The sequence below is a fragment of the Macaca thibetana genome, chromosome 18, assembly GCF_024542745.1.
Source record: "Macaca thibetana thibetana isolate TM-01 chromosome 18, ASM2454274v1, whole genome shotgun sequence".
Classification (NCBI taxonomy): Eukaryota; Metazoa; Chordata; class Mammalia; order Primates; family Cercopithecidae; genus Macaca; species Macaca thibetana.
Genome location: NC_065595.1, coordinates 18526385 through 18541457, shown reverse-complemented (window position 1 = coordinate 18541457; position 15073 = coordinate 18526385). Strand labels below are relative to the sequence as shown.

Here is a 15073-nt window from a genome sequence, read left to right as displayed (position 1 = left end):
CTGAAACGGTGTAAGTGTTCACATCTGGAAAACTGAGCTGAGTCTGTCTGGAGACATCTGTATGGATCCTATGGACGAGTATGAAAAATAATGATTTCTATGTTTTCGGTAGTGGTTTCCACCCTCATGCTAAGGTTTGTGTTTCTGAAATCACACCACAGCCACTCATTTTAAGGAAGTAGGAAGTTATAAACATTCAGGAAATTAAGATTGGAGGACAAAGATTATGTGATGGTTAATCTTATGTGTCAACTTGGCTAGCCTATAATGCCTTGTTTGGCCAAACACTAGACTAGATGTTGCTGTGAAAGCATTTTGTAGATGTGATTAACATTTACAGTTGATTTTGAGTAAAGGAGATTACCCTCAGTCATATGGGAGGGCCTTTTCCAATCAGGTGAAGGCGTTAACAGCAAAGACTGAGGTTTATCAAAGAAGGAGGAATTCTGCCTCAAGACTTGCAACATCAGCTCTTCCCCAAGTTTGCATGCTGGTCTGCTGTAAGATTTCAGATTTTAGACAGGCATGGTGGCACACACCTGTAATCCCAGCTACTCAGGAGGCTGAGGCAGGAGAATCACTTGAACCCAGGAGGCGGAGGTTGCGGTGAGTCGAGATCGCGCCACTGCACTCCAGACTGGGAGACAGAGCCAGACTTGGTCTCAAATAAAAAAGAGAAAGAAAGAAAGAAAGAAAGAAAGAAGGAAGGAAGGAAGGAAGGAAGGAAGGAAGGAAGGAAGGAAGGAAGGAAGGAAGAAAGGAAGAAAGGAAGAAAGGAAGAAAGGAAGAAAGGAAGAAAGGAAGAAAGGAAGAAAGAAAGAGATTTCAGATTTGCCAGCTCCCACAATGGTGTTAGCCAATTCTTTAAAATAATTCTCTGTGTGTGTGTGTGTGTCCTATTCATTTGGTTTCTATGGAGAATACTGATTGATATAGATTTCAAGTGAGTCTATTTTATTTTGTACATGTTATAGATCAAAATAATGATGAGACGTTAAGTGCTGCCATTCTACATGATATTACACATATCCCAAATTTCTGATTTTGTTTAGGTGCCCAGACCCTCCTTAATACCCCATTATTGGAACGCTAAGCATGTGGGAGTTATTTATGTCCTACTGCTCAAGGTCATTGCTAAGGTCTGATTGCAAAAATTCAAAAAATTGCAACCTCAGGCATACATGGGTTAAACCAATGAAGAGACGCTCAACCTCACTCACAGGGAAGAGGAAAATTAAAGAGAAATGCAAATTAAAGCGATGGCAAAAGTTTTTTTAAGCTACAAGATTGGCAAGTTACCAAAAAGTTTAATAACACGCTGTTGGCGAAGATCTTTTAAAATCACCTTTTATACCAATAATGTGAATTATCACTGAGGACTAGCAATTGAACGTTTCTTAGACCGTTTTTTGTTGCTACAACAGAACACCACAGATTGTGTAGTTTATGAAGAAAAGAGACCTATTTGGCTCATAGTTCTGGAGGCTGAGAAGTCCAGGACTGAGGGACGGCAACTGGTGAGCGCCTTCTTGCTGCATCATAACTTGGCAAAAGGTAACACATGGCAAGGAGGTGTACCCTAGAGACAGACATTTTCAAAAAGTGGAGTCTGAAAAATGGAGTAACTAACTCACTCCCACAATAACTAACCCACTCCGTGGTTATGGCATTAACTCATGAAGGCTTTGCCCTTATACCTTAGTCACCTCTTAATACTGCCTCAACGGCAATTAAACATCAACATGAGTTTTGGAGGGGACATTCAAATCATAACAAGAGGTAAGAGTGAAATAGTGCAACTTTCATGGAAGGCAATCTGACATCATCTGTAAAAATTACAAACGCATATACCCTTTGGCCCAACAATTTCCCTTCTGGAACTTTATCCTACACTTCTACTTGCCCGTGTATAAAATGTTATTTGTAATTGCAATGTTTGGAAACAACTTCAATATGTATCAATAAAAAAGATTAGTGTATCCTAGATTTATACACTAGAATAATTCCCAGATGTTAAAGAAATGAAGTAGCTCTCTAGACAATAAAATGGAATGATCTCTATCTTAGTCCATTCAGGACACTATAACCAAATGCCATCAACCGTGTGGCTTAAAAAGAACAAACATTTATTTTCTCAGTTCTGGAGGCTGTGAAATCCAAGATTAAGCGGCCAGAAGATTTAGTGTCAGGTGAGGGCTCCCTCTCTGGTTTATAGATGGCAGCTTCTTGCTGTGTGCTCACGTGGTGGAAGGGAATAGCTAGCTCTTTTATAAGGGCACTAACCCCAATCATAAGAGTTCTGCTCTCAATTTAATTACCTTCCAAGGGCCCCACACCCTGAACCATCACCTTAGGGGTTAAGATTTCAACATATGAATTTTGAGGGTAAATAAACAATCAGATCATAACAATCTCTACATTCAAGGTGAAATAAAAAGAGCCAGATGGACTGGGCATGGTTGCTCCTGCCTGTAATCCAAGCACTTTGAGAGGCTAAGGCAGGAGGATTGCTTGAGTGCAGGAGTTTAAGACTAGCCTGGGCAACACAGGGACACTGAGTCTCTATTAAAAAAAAAAAAAATTAAAAAGAGCGAGATGAAGAACAATGACTGTATGCTACCATTTATATTTTCAAAAAGGAACAACTAAATATATATGTAGAGATAAACTAGGAAGCTATGGAAGAAACTGGGAATTGTTGTTAATCTAGAGATTAATGACGGAAACTAGAAGACAGGAGTAAGAGAGCGGCTTAACTTTTCACTAGATATCTTCAAAAATTTTTTTAACATATAAGTCTATATCAGTTATTTTTTAAATTAAAAAACAGAGAAAAGTCAAGTTATTATAAATACATTTCCTGATTTGCTGTAATGACAGTAATTCTGAAGCTAAATTGCAGAGCTTATATTTTGGATAAATAATTCATGATCAGATATAAACAATGATTTGGCACATTTGTTCTCATTCCCTTTTGTGTCTAAGTAAGGGCAATAGAAAAAAAGATCTCCAATTAAGGGAACAAAATGAATCTTACTTACAACATTTTAAAAACTAGTTTTGGGGGCATTTGGCTTTTCCATGCATTCTACCCTGATGTGCCTAAGACAGATGTCTTCTAACTCAGTGTCTTATCATTCATTTAAATCACTTGTTCTACAAATTTTCACAAAATGCTTTTCCTGCACCAGGCACTGGAGCCCCACTAGAAAATAAGCTCAGCACAACTGCTATTTTCATGAGCTCAGTTTTTCATGATTGTCATCCTTCAAACCATGTGTAAAGGATGATGATGTAATCAGTAAACTGAGAACTGTAGGTCCTAAAATATGGAGAACCCACAAGCAGAAAAGCTTACCATCTGGGAAAAGAAGACAGCAAGCACTCATGGTCCATGGAAAACCATTCTAGAATTAACCTTTTCCAGTCTGGGATTTCAATGCCTCAATAAATATTTATTTTAGGAAGACGAATAAGAAGGAAGGGAGGGAGGGAAAAACAAAGAAAAGAAAGGGCCCAGCTGCAAAATAATCCAGAAGAAATAACCTCTAAACTTACATTTTAACACATTCATTAATTCATTTGCTTGTTTGACAAATATTTACTGAGAGCATACTATGTGCAAGGCACTCACCTAAAAAGCAGAGATGAACCAAAAGCCTCTGCCCTCATGAAGCTAAAATGAAAGACAGATAGATAATAAATACCTCGATGCATAACCTATTGGCAGGCGGTAATAAGTGCTATCAACAAAGTAGAGCAGGGTATGAAGGTAGACGAAGGGATGGGGCTACCGTTCTAGGCAGGCACAGGGGAAGTTCTCTCTGAAAGATGCTATTTGAGCAGAGATTCTAAGGAAATGCAGGAGCCATGTAGCTACCTGGGAGAGCATTTTCTAGGCAGAGGAAAGAACAGAACAGCAGCAAAAGCCCTCACATGAATGTGTACTTAGGAGGTTGAAAAGTCAGGAGGCAAAGATGAGTGGATAACCTCATGGAGTTTAGCAAAACATAGCTGAGAAGCAATGGCAGTGTTTCTTCCAGAAAACACACCCAACAGTTATGTAATTTCACACAGTGATCCTGGATCTTTAAAGCAGAAACAGAATCTTCTTATTTACAGACAAAGTAGGAGCCTGTCCACGTGGGCCAGTGTCAGTAACACTGACCAATTGCCCTGTGACCAAGAAATATAATATTTCCCCAGCACTCACCAATCTATGGATTTCCTTCTATAAGAACAATGCTTTGAGGCCCATATTTTGAAGTCAGCTTCAAAACATAAAATACCTTAGAAAGATAATGCACAGATTTGAATTCATACCAAGGTAAAAATAACTGTTATGTGATACTGCTGTGAGCAGTCTAGGTTTTCTGAATTCAGGGGAGAACAGGGCATTCAAAAAATTAAAAACATACAATATAAAAGCTAGAAGTCCCCAAACCAAGCCTCAGCTGCTGTGCTATTTTCTCTCAGACAATGCCTGAATAGAAATACTCTTTCTCCCCAAAGAGAAGAAAGGTATTTCTGTGAAGCTACCATAGCTTGTTAGAAATACCCCTTGGGGACATATGATTCCCTTTGGAGTCTAATTATATATTCACCCAGCGGTATTCTGATCTAAATTTAGTTATCTGAGAAATATCCAGAAAGGGAATACCATTTGCAGACAGCTGCACTAGGTAATTACACATTGTAAATTAATAAATTGACCTTGTTTTATATAACTCCAATGTGATGAATTCTGCAAGGGTAATAGAGCCAAAGACACAAATCTGAAATAACCTAATGAATAGATGGAAGTGCCTCTGGACTTTAAATCTGTGAACTCCTTGGTTAGATCTCACTAGTCTAAAACCTTTCCAGATTCAGTATTTAAGGAAAATCATTCCCTGAATGCAGACCATGGGAGAATTCATTCATTCTACAAAAGATATGGATACCCTGGGCTAGGCATAGGATTTCTAAGAAAAAATAGGACGTGCCCTGCCCTCTCCACATGAGGCCACCATGTCTAGCAATTAAGCAGTGGAACCAAGACCCTCAAGGTCAAGTTAATACTCACATTCAAGATCCTTAACTACTATTGTTTTATTGTCTCAAAGAAACTTCATCACAGGAGTTACCCGTAGATCTTAGATTCTTCAGTTTGGAGCAGATCTCTTTGTTCTAAATAACTCACTGGAATGACCCTTTGGTGACTTAAATGTAAATCTGGTAGCTTCCTCTTCTGTTGGGGTCAGGGTGGAGAGGTCTGCACAAGAAGCACAGGGCCTCACTGAGACCTCCATCCCTTCTTGTTAAGATCCAAACTGGTGATATGCACTCCAAGTTTCCTAGCTGATGCCAGATACCAGAGGGAAAGGGGCGGGGGTGTTCAGGATGGGAAGCTCAGCAAAGGAAGGAAAGGGGAGCTCTAGACCTGTGGCCTGGATGCAAACATCCAGGAGCAGGCATTCATATCAGAAGGCAGGATCTAAACACGATGTCTAGTTGATGCTGATACCCACGCTGACCCAGCTGATCTAAGAAGACAGTCATTACTTAGTAACCACGGAGTGAGGGCATGTGGGAGAGAGAAAAGAGGGAAAAACGAAAGAGCTCATCACCGAGAACCTCTGGACCGCAGGTCTGATGGAACGCAACATGAGGATGCTCCCTTAAAAATGTCCAAAGTTACCATTTTGGTAAAAATGTCAGCAATGTGTAATATGCAAAAACCTGAGAATGACAGTTCAGCATCACAGCATCATTCTGCTCCACTCCCCTGGCAAACGTATGCCATGTCCATACCTTCTTCATTCTCTGATACTCCCTGCACATTGGATAGCTGCAAGCCTCAGAAACTTCAGCAAAAGGGAACTTGCTGGAAGGCTGCCAAACAGCATGCAGAATCCACAGGATGACTAAAGAAGTAAGCTTGGAAAATGGTCAGGAACAAGGCTGGACAGCAGGAAGAACGGCTTCAGGACAGAGCCGCTGGCTCTGCTTCCATTGGAAACTCAAGGCCAAGACCGACATGGACTCTGAACACCAGAGGGCATCTTCTCTCAGCTGTTCCTGCATCTTTGTATCACTCCCTGGGCATGTAAAGTCCAGGCTGGAAGGTCCTGTCCCTCATTCTGGCTGTCAAGGGCCAGGGACGGGGAGACTCTCTCAGTTTCAGGCTCTGTACTGTAAGGACAACCCTGCCTGCCTCCCCTGCTTCGCCCCCGCTCTCCCCAACCCTACAAGACTCACACCAATGGAGGAGGCTCTGAAACTAGAAAGTAGGTGTGGTTTGGGGCAGTCAAACAATGATATTTGGATGACAGTTGGTGTGGGAAGTTGGAGATGGAGGCAACAAAGACAAAGGAGGAATAAACTCAGCAGACAGCAAATCTAAACTCCATGTAATTTAGACAGGGTCTGTCTTTAAATGTGTAAAGACACTGAAATGAAAAGAATGAATCCAACTGTGAGATCTCCTTGATTGACTACAAAAGATACCTCTAAAAAAAAAAAAAAAAAAAAAAAAAAAAAAAATGACAGTCCTACCTTCCTTGAACAGTGTTATAAAAGATTTCAAGAAACAGGCTATTGAAAGCACACCTCAACCACACCTTGGAATTAAAAGTCAAACAAATTTAATGTTGATCATGTGTTTGTCTACATGCTAGATATGAATCAAATTTATGATATAGTAAAGTTGCATTTTTAACATAATCCAGGTATGTTTTATGCTATCATACATTAGTGCCTATTTTATAATTCAGGAATATTTTATTCTATAATACATTAGTGCCTATTTTATAATCCATGTACTTAGTACGTTTATACCTATTTTATGACCTCAAATGTAAGTTTATTACTTGTATGATTATAAAAGTTTGTAGATGTTGTGGTTTTACATATATTTTATATTCTTAGTCTGGTTTGTAATTTCTCTCAAACAAGAGTATAACCCCCAAAGCATTTAAGACTGACCCTGCCTCCTGCAAGAATCTACATGATGGCATGGTCTCCAGAGACACAGAGCAAAAATGGAGGCCTGGCCACATGCCATAGATACTTTTATACAAAATTTGATTTATTATCATAATAAAATGATCAGGTTTTTTGGCTGGTTTTTCCCTGAACCTATAACTTTACAAAATTACAAACGCCTATGGGGTTTTCCATAGTTTGTATTTTCCAAAATAACATGTTCTAGTAATGTATTGGGGCTATGATGGACATTTCTGTTGACCAATATAGGAAGAGGCTATAAGGAATGCGTAGAGGAGGAAAAGCTGAGTAGAAAGCAAGCCTGGGCTCCACTACTCACCTGGGTTAATGGATTATACCAAAGCAGATTGCAAGGAAGTATTTCAAATTGGTCTTTCCCCAGCCTTGCTTTTCTATTGCACTGGCCCCAAATGCCTGCCTCCTGAGAGTTCTCCAGGAGCTCAACGTTCTGCTCTGCCTATGCTGGGCTTTTGAGGTGAGTTGATGACAGAAGTAATTCTGGAATATACCTCAAACTCATGGCACAAAAACATGATTTGCATTTTCATAATTGCCACAATCTAAAAGTCTACAGTCTTGGTAGGATGGACTGATTTGTGTCACACCAAAATTCATATGTTGAAGTCCTAACCCCCTCTCAGAATGTGGCCATGTTTGAAGGTAGGGCCTTTAAAGAAGTAATTTAGTTAAATGAGGTCAGTTTCTCAAGGCTGCCCACATTCCCTGGCTCATGGCCCCTTCCTACCCTCATCAAAGCCAACAACATCACATGTGTCTGATGCTGCTTTCTTTATCACATCTCTCTCTGACCACAAATGGGAAAGGTTCTCTGCTTTTAAGGACTCCAGTGATTAGGACCAGCAGGGTAATCCAGGAGACTTTTAATTTTTGGAGACTTCTGATTTGCAATCTTGATATGGTTTGGACCTGTGTCTCTGCACAAATCACACATTCAACTGTAATCAACTATAATCCCTATAGCTAGAGGTGGGGCCTGATGGGAGGTGACTGGATCATGGGGATGGATCCTTCATAAATGGTTTAGCTCCATCCCCTTGATGCTGTTCTCTTGATGGTGAGTGAGTTCTTACAAGATCTGGTTGTTTAAAAGTGTGTAGCACCTCCCCCACTTTTCTCTCTCTCTCTTTTCCTCCTGCTCCAGTCATGTGAAGTACTTCACTCCTTTGCCTTTCACCATAATTGGAAGCTTCCTGAGGCCTCCCTAGAAACAGAAGCCACTATGCTTCCTGTACAGCCTGCAAAACCATGAGCCAACTAATTCTCTTTTCTTTATAAATTACTCAGGCTCAGGTATTTCTTTATAGCCGTGTAAGAACAGACTAATACAAACCTTAATTCGATCTGCTATGTGACTGCTACTGCCATGTAACTTAACATATTCACCTGTTCCAGAAATGAGGATTTGGACATCTTTAATAGATGCCAGGAGAGAGTGGGCCATTTTTCTGCCTTCCACACTATATTACCTTGAAATGACAGAAGCTTAACATACTTAAAGTTTATTTACCTCTCACCCCAAACTTACTGAGGTTCACATGTTTTCTCCTTGGTGCCTCGTGTCCACATGGTGACTCAGAAATCTGGGTTATTTTCATCATGGGGCCATCATGTCAGGACTCTCCATTTCCAGGAATGTTTTAGATTCTTGTGCAGCAGGAAAAAAAACAAGATGGGATATTTTAAGGCCCAAGACTGTAATTGGGAAACATGGTTTCTGTCCTTGATTTCATTTGCCAATTCTGATAGCAGATTTATTATTCCCAAACTCAGTTATGTTGATAGGAGTCTTCTCTGCCTAACAAGATTGTTTATGCCTGAAACTCTACATTTGTCTTGCCACTTCCTCCCAAGATTTAAGTCCTGCATCTGAACTCCAGCCTGATGACTAGGATTCGGCATGGGCCTGATGGTCATACATCTCCTTCAGGCCCAAGATCTATATATCCACTTCCATAAATAGCATCCGCACCTCAAACTGTCCAGAACTAAACTCGTGGACCCACACGAACTTAGTGTTCCTCCAAGGGACTATTTGTCCATTTGCTCCAGCCTAAAAATCCTTGTCACTCCTTGTCCCTTCTGCCCATATCCAATCACCATGACCTGGTGACTTTTAAAAGTTGTGGTAAAATATGTGTAACACAAAATTGACCATCTTAGGTAATTTTATCTCTGTAGCCTCTCACTGAATCCATCACTTTCCACACATCAACAGCAATGACACAAGTCCAAGACAGCATCTCTTGACCAGAGACTTTTCAAAACACACATGATGCTCCCTGTCACACACATGTGCACGCGCGCGCGCGCACACACACACACACACACACACCCTCCAATCCACTATTTTTAATGTGGCCTTAGTAGAGCTCTGCATGATCTAGCGCTTTCCCCAGGCTACCCACTCCTGGTACTTTGTTCTGCAACCTGGTCTTTATTTTTATATTTATTTATTTTGAGATGGAGTCTTGCTCTGTCACCCAGGCTGGAGTGCAGTGGCATGATCTCAGCTCACTGCAACCTCTACCTCCCAGGTTCAAGTAGTTCTCCTGCCTCAGCCTCCCAAGTAACTGCGATTATAGGCATTCACCACCATGCCCAGTAAATTTTTATATTTTTAGTAGAGACAGGGCTTCACCATGTTAGCCAGGCTGGTCTTGAACTCCTGACCTCAAGTGATCCTCCCACCTTGGCCTCCCAAAGTGCTGGGATTGCAGGTGTGAGCCACCAAGCCCGGCCAGCAGCCGGTCTTTAAAGGTCCAGGACTTCTTTTTCCCCAGACTTCTTTTTGCCTTGGGGTTTTCCTCTTGCTCTTCCTTCAACCTGGAACACCATCCATTCTCCTCTTTACCTAGATCGTCTTCTCTTTCTCTCTTCCTCCTGCTCCAGCCATGTGAAGTGCCTCGCTCTCTGTTGCCTTCCATCGTGATTGGAAGCTTCCTGAGGACTCCTCGGAAGCAGAAGCCACTCTGCTTCCTGTACGGCCTGTGGAACCCTGAGCCAATTGATCTTCAGAGCTTTGTTCAAACATCACTACTTCAAGGACATCTTCCCCATGCCCTGCAGACCACATCAGCCCCCACTCCTACTCTCATACCACTGTGTCATATGAATGTCATACTGCTGCCACAGGCAGGTTTCCCAGGAACAAACTTTAAAAGGAAGGAAGTTCTGAGACATGCTACAACATGGACAAACCCTGAAAATACCTATGTGAAAATACCTATGTAAAACCCTATGTGAAATAAATCCGTTACAAAAGAGCCAATATTGAATGATTCCACTTATATGAGGTATCTATAGCAAGGAAACTCATAGAGACAGAAAATAGATTAGAAGTTACCAGGGGTGGGTGGGGTGCGGCGTCTCATGCCTGCAATCCCAGCACCTTGGGAGGCTGAAGTGGGTGGATCACTTGAGGTCAGGAGTTCAAGACCAGCCTGGCCAATGTGGCGAAACCCTGTCTCTACAAAAATTAGCCGGACGTGGAGGTGGGTGCTTGTAATCCCAGCTACTCAAGAGGCTGAGGCAGGAGAATTGCTTGAACCCAGGAAGCGGAGGTTGCAGTCAGCCGAGATCACGCCACTGCACTCCAGCCTGGGTGACAGAGCAAGACTCTCTCGCCAAAAAAAAAAAAAAAAAGAAATTACCAGGGGTGGCCTGGCACAGTGGCTGACTCCTATAATCCCAGCGCTTTGAGAGGCTGAGGCAGGTGGATTGCTTGAGCCCAGGAGTTTGACACCAGCCTGCGCAACATGGCAAGACTCTGTCTCTACAAAAAAAAAAAAAAAATGCAAACAATTAGCTGGGCATGGTGGTGTGTGCCTGTAGTCTCAGCTACCCAGGAGGCTGAGGTGGGAAGATCACCTGAGCCCAGGAAGTCAAAGCTGCAATGAGCTGTGTGTCACTGCACTCCAGCATGGGCAACAGAGTGACACCCTGTTTAAAAAAAAAAAAAGAAGAAGAAGAAGAGGAAGAGGAGGAAGAGGAGGAAGGAGGAGGAGAAGGAGGAGGAGAAGTTGTTTTCAGGGGCCGAGGAACAAGAAAATGAGGGGTTATTGTTTCAATAATATAGTTTCTGTTGGGGTTGATAAAAATGTTTTGGAACTAGATGGTGGTGATAGTTGCACAACTCTGTGAATATAATTAATGCCACTAACTTGCATGCTCCAAAATGACTAAAATGACAAAAATAAATATTTACCACGAAAAAAAAAAAAGAGAGTGTGAAAGAATAGAGGGAAAGGGAGGTGGTTTCTTGATGATCCCTGTTTTTCAACACCAAAAATCTAATTAGAGATCCACTGGTTTCTGCCTACATAGCCTGCAGCATCTTTTTCTTACAGTAAAAAGTAAGACTCAGGTCTTACCTTCTGATTCTGAGCAAGAAAATCAGAAGGGAAGCCACTCTCAGAAATCCGTCAGCAGGGAGGGCTTGCTGGCAGCTCCACTGAGCTGCTGCCTTCTTTTTAGTGTATTCGCCACTTGTAGGAGAAGAAAAGCCCTGTGCGCTTCAACTATGACTTTCTTTTAAGTGTTCTTTTTACTAGGCAGTAGTCCATTAAATTAGATTTAATTAAAGTTGATTTGATTGATGAACTAAGGTCTCATAGTCTCTCCAAAGATAACATAGGTTTGTGTCATCGATCCAAAAACCTCTCACATTTTGGCAACCATGTGGCAAAATGATTTATTTCCTTAGTAAAACCAGGCAATACTATTGATCTAGAGAAACATCACTTCAGTCATTCCTATGTAGTAGAGGTTCTTAACTGTTATTAAATCAGCTGTTCACTGGCTGACACATCACAAATTGAAACTACACACACAAATCACACGACTGAACTTGAAAAGCCAAACCTGTTTTTATTACAGCATGGAAACTAGAAATGGTATTTCACTCTGCCGAGGTTATCACATGGAAATAAAAAGAAATGCAAAACATTCCTCCTTTTAAAAATAATAAATAGCATAAATCATGTGGACAGCTGACTGTTACATGGTAACATTCCTGTGGGTTTTGCACTAATAAGAAGCTGAATTAAATTGATACCTGTGCATTCTCCTATACAGTTCAAGGAAATTAATTTAGCTCTCCACCTGTGTGAACAAAATGCTTTTGAAATATTAACTATCTGATTCTTATCACTAAAAAACATTTCCTTTACACCTATATGCACATAGGACTTTGCTAAGCACTTTCTAAGCAATTCAGACTGATGGATTATATAATCTAAAAATGCAGTTTTCCTATTAAAAAGACAACCTGGAACTTGTTTATTTAAGTGCGAAGCAGCACTGACTTTTTTAAAAGTTGGATTATTTCTGGTCATAAAAATGTGGGGAGGTCTTATTTCATATGAAAGATGTGTCTTGCCAGACCTTGTATAATTCGAACTTGCATAATTCAAGAATGATTTTCTCAAGGGAATAAATATAAAATAAGACAGATGTATTCTCAGAGCACATTTACAAGTTATAACATATTTTTTGCTTTAAAGCTGTTTTTCCTGTTCCCAGCATTACATCTAATATTTCATGGAGTGCTGTCTCCCATATTAACTGCACCATGGTTCAGAGTAGTCGTTTTCCGTCCTTCCTGGCGTCTTATCACATATAACTTCCCTTCAAATGCTGTTGATTTGGGGGAACATTTTTCAATGTAAACTCTTGCATCCCTATTTTGTGAACATTTGAATGACATCGTTATGAGTTGTAAAAATACTTTGCATAATAATAACCGTGAATGCTAAAACAATAGCATAATAGTAACTAAAATCACTCGCAGGAGTCCCAACATGCAAACAACAGCATGGTTCATTGAATCTTGCAAAACTGGGTTGGTTTATCTGTTTACCAGCTCAAATGATCATGTTGCAAAAGTATAAGCAAAGACTACAACATTCACTCTGCCTATCAGCTTTAAAAAAATTACATGACTCTTGATAATTTGTTTTAACCTGGTGGATTAACATCTGTCTCTCTTTTTTTTTTTTTTCTTTTTTTTTGAGACAGAGTCTGGCTCTGTTGCGCAGGCTAGAGTACAGTGGCGTGATCTCTGCTCACTGCAATCTCCAACTCTTTGGTTCAAGTGATTCTCATGCCTCAGCCTCCCAAGTAGCTGAGATTGCAGGCACATGCTAACATGCCTAGCTAATTTTTTGTATTTTTAGTAGAGACAGGGTTTCACCATGTTGGCCAGGCTGGTCTTGAATTCCTGACCTCAAGTGATCAGCTCACCTCGGCCTCCCAAAGTGCTGGGGTTACAGGTATGAGCCACCGCACCCGGCCCAGATTAACATCATTTTAATCTTTATGCAAAGTAAGATTTTACTGGTACTTTTACATGGATGTTTTTGAGTTTACATATTCCAAACTTGCAGAAACAGATTATTTTCACTTCTAACCTAGTGTGTCCTCCTCTGATGGATTAAAGCCAACCATCAACTGACCTCCACATGGATCCACTTTCACTTTTACTTTCCATTTACGTACAAAATGTGGTAGGATCTGGATGGGCATCTGTAGCAGGTACAGTTAGTTGTATCTGCTTTTACTCTAATCTCCATCTTCTTCCTACTGAACAAAACCTTACTTTTGTTCAGTTATGTACCCCTCTGCGTGGCTTAAAGGAAGATGATCCCAATGTAACCTCCAGGGTGAGACCCTGAGAAGTCTAAGGCAATCATGGGGGTCCCAGGCCCCTCGCCAGTGTAAGACTGGGTAGGCATATGGTGCACTTCTGTCTGTTGATATAAAATGTGAAATCTGCTTGGGGACAGGGGTGGGAAAGGCATATGGGAAATGTTTCTTCACTTCTTAGAAAGAGACAGTGGAAGTTTGGAAGGGAATGGTCCTTTTTCCTCTGGATGCAGTTGTGTCCAAATATGATGCCTAGAATTACAATCCATCTTGATGCCAACCTGAGAATGAGACCAACACTCAGAAGAGAGCAGAGGCAAAAGCGTCACAGAGATGTGGATCCTGAGGCCCACCCTACCTCTAGCCTCCTCTTAGTGTGAGATCATTGGTTCATTATTAAGTCAATTTAAGTTTTCTATTCCTTCATCCTCCAATCTACCTGACATAGCACCTCTTTCTGTCTTCATTAGCTAACACTCCTGGAAATCAGTATGTGTCCACTCAGTTTCCCATTGGTGAGCTACATAGTGTTGGGGGGCAAAAAATGAAAGTATGGCTCTTGAGTCTGCTGAGTGCTTTTAAAAATTGAAAGGCCTCAGAACCAAGGCCCTTCTAACCTAGTCTTGTTCCTCTCTCTGCCAAGTACAGGGAGCAACTCTCTCTGGAATTTCCTTATCTGACCACGAAAGCTTCTTAACAAAGGCACAACTGCCTTCTATCCTGATATGGTTTGGAGGTCTGTCCCCTCCAAATCTCATGTTGAAACTTGATCACCAATGTTGGAGGTGGGACCTAGTGGGAAGTGTTTGGATCTGGGGGTGGATTCTTCATGAAGGGCTTGGTGCCATCCTCACAGTAAGTGAGTTCTTACTCTTAGCTCCCATGAGAACTCCCTGACACCCTCTGTCTGTCTCTCTTGCTTCCTTCTTCCCACTATGTGATGCTGGCTCCCCTTCCCCTCTGCCATGAGAGGAAGCTTCCTGAGGCCCTCACCAGGAGCAGACGCTGGCACCATGCTTTTTCTACGGCTTGCAAAACCATGAGCCAAATACACCTGTTTTCTTTATAAATTACCCAGCCTCAAGTATTTCTTTATAGCAACACAAACAGACTAAGATATATCCCCTCCCTGAAATCTCATTAAAAAAGAAGACTGAAAAATGCAAGCACACCTGAATAGACTTTTTCACAAGACAATGCTTGCTTCTCAAGTTCATTCGAATTCCAAAAAGAATCATTTACAAGTTCATTTCTGTGTCCCTGGTCCAGTCATTCTCCTGAACAATGAGGTACTGGTCCTCAAAAGAATTGTCTTCATCTCACATCTCTTCCTTCCCCTAAGGAAAAACGTATATAAGCTTCTGTGCCCCACTAGGGAGGTGATTTCCTCCCCATGCCTCCCACATTAATAAGTGTGTATGGA

The 15073-nt window shown here is 41.2% G+C and overlaps 1 long non-coding RNA gene across 1 annotated transcript in view; it reads right to left on the bottom strand.

Moving 5' to 3' along the window:
• Positions 1–1176: 1176 nt before the first annotated feature.
• LOC126941392 (uncharacterized) overlaps positions 1177–15073 on the bottom strand; it is a 168401-nt gene continuing 154504 nt past the window's right edge. The window contains exons 3-4 of the long non-coding RNA XR_007721289.1: positions 8534–8652; positions 1177–1579 (exon numbers count right to left, since the gene is read on the bottom strand). This is a non-coding gene — a long non-coding RNA (uncharacterized LOC126941392). The remainder of the gene's footprint in view (positions 1580–8533; positions 8653–15073) is intronic.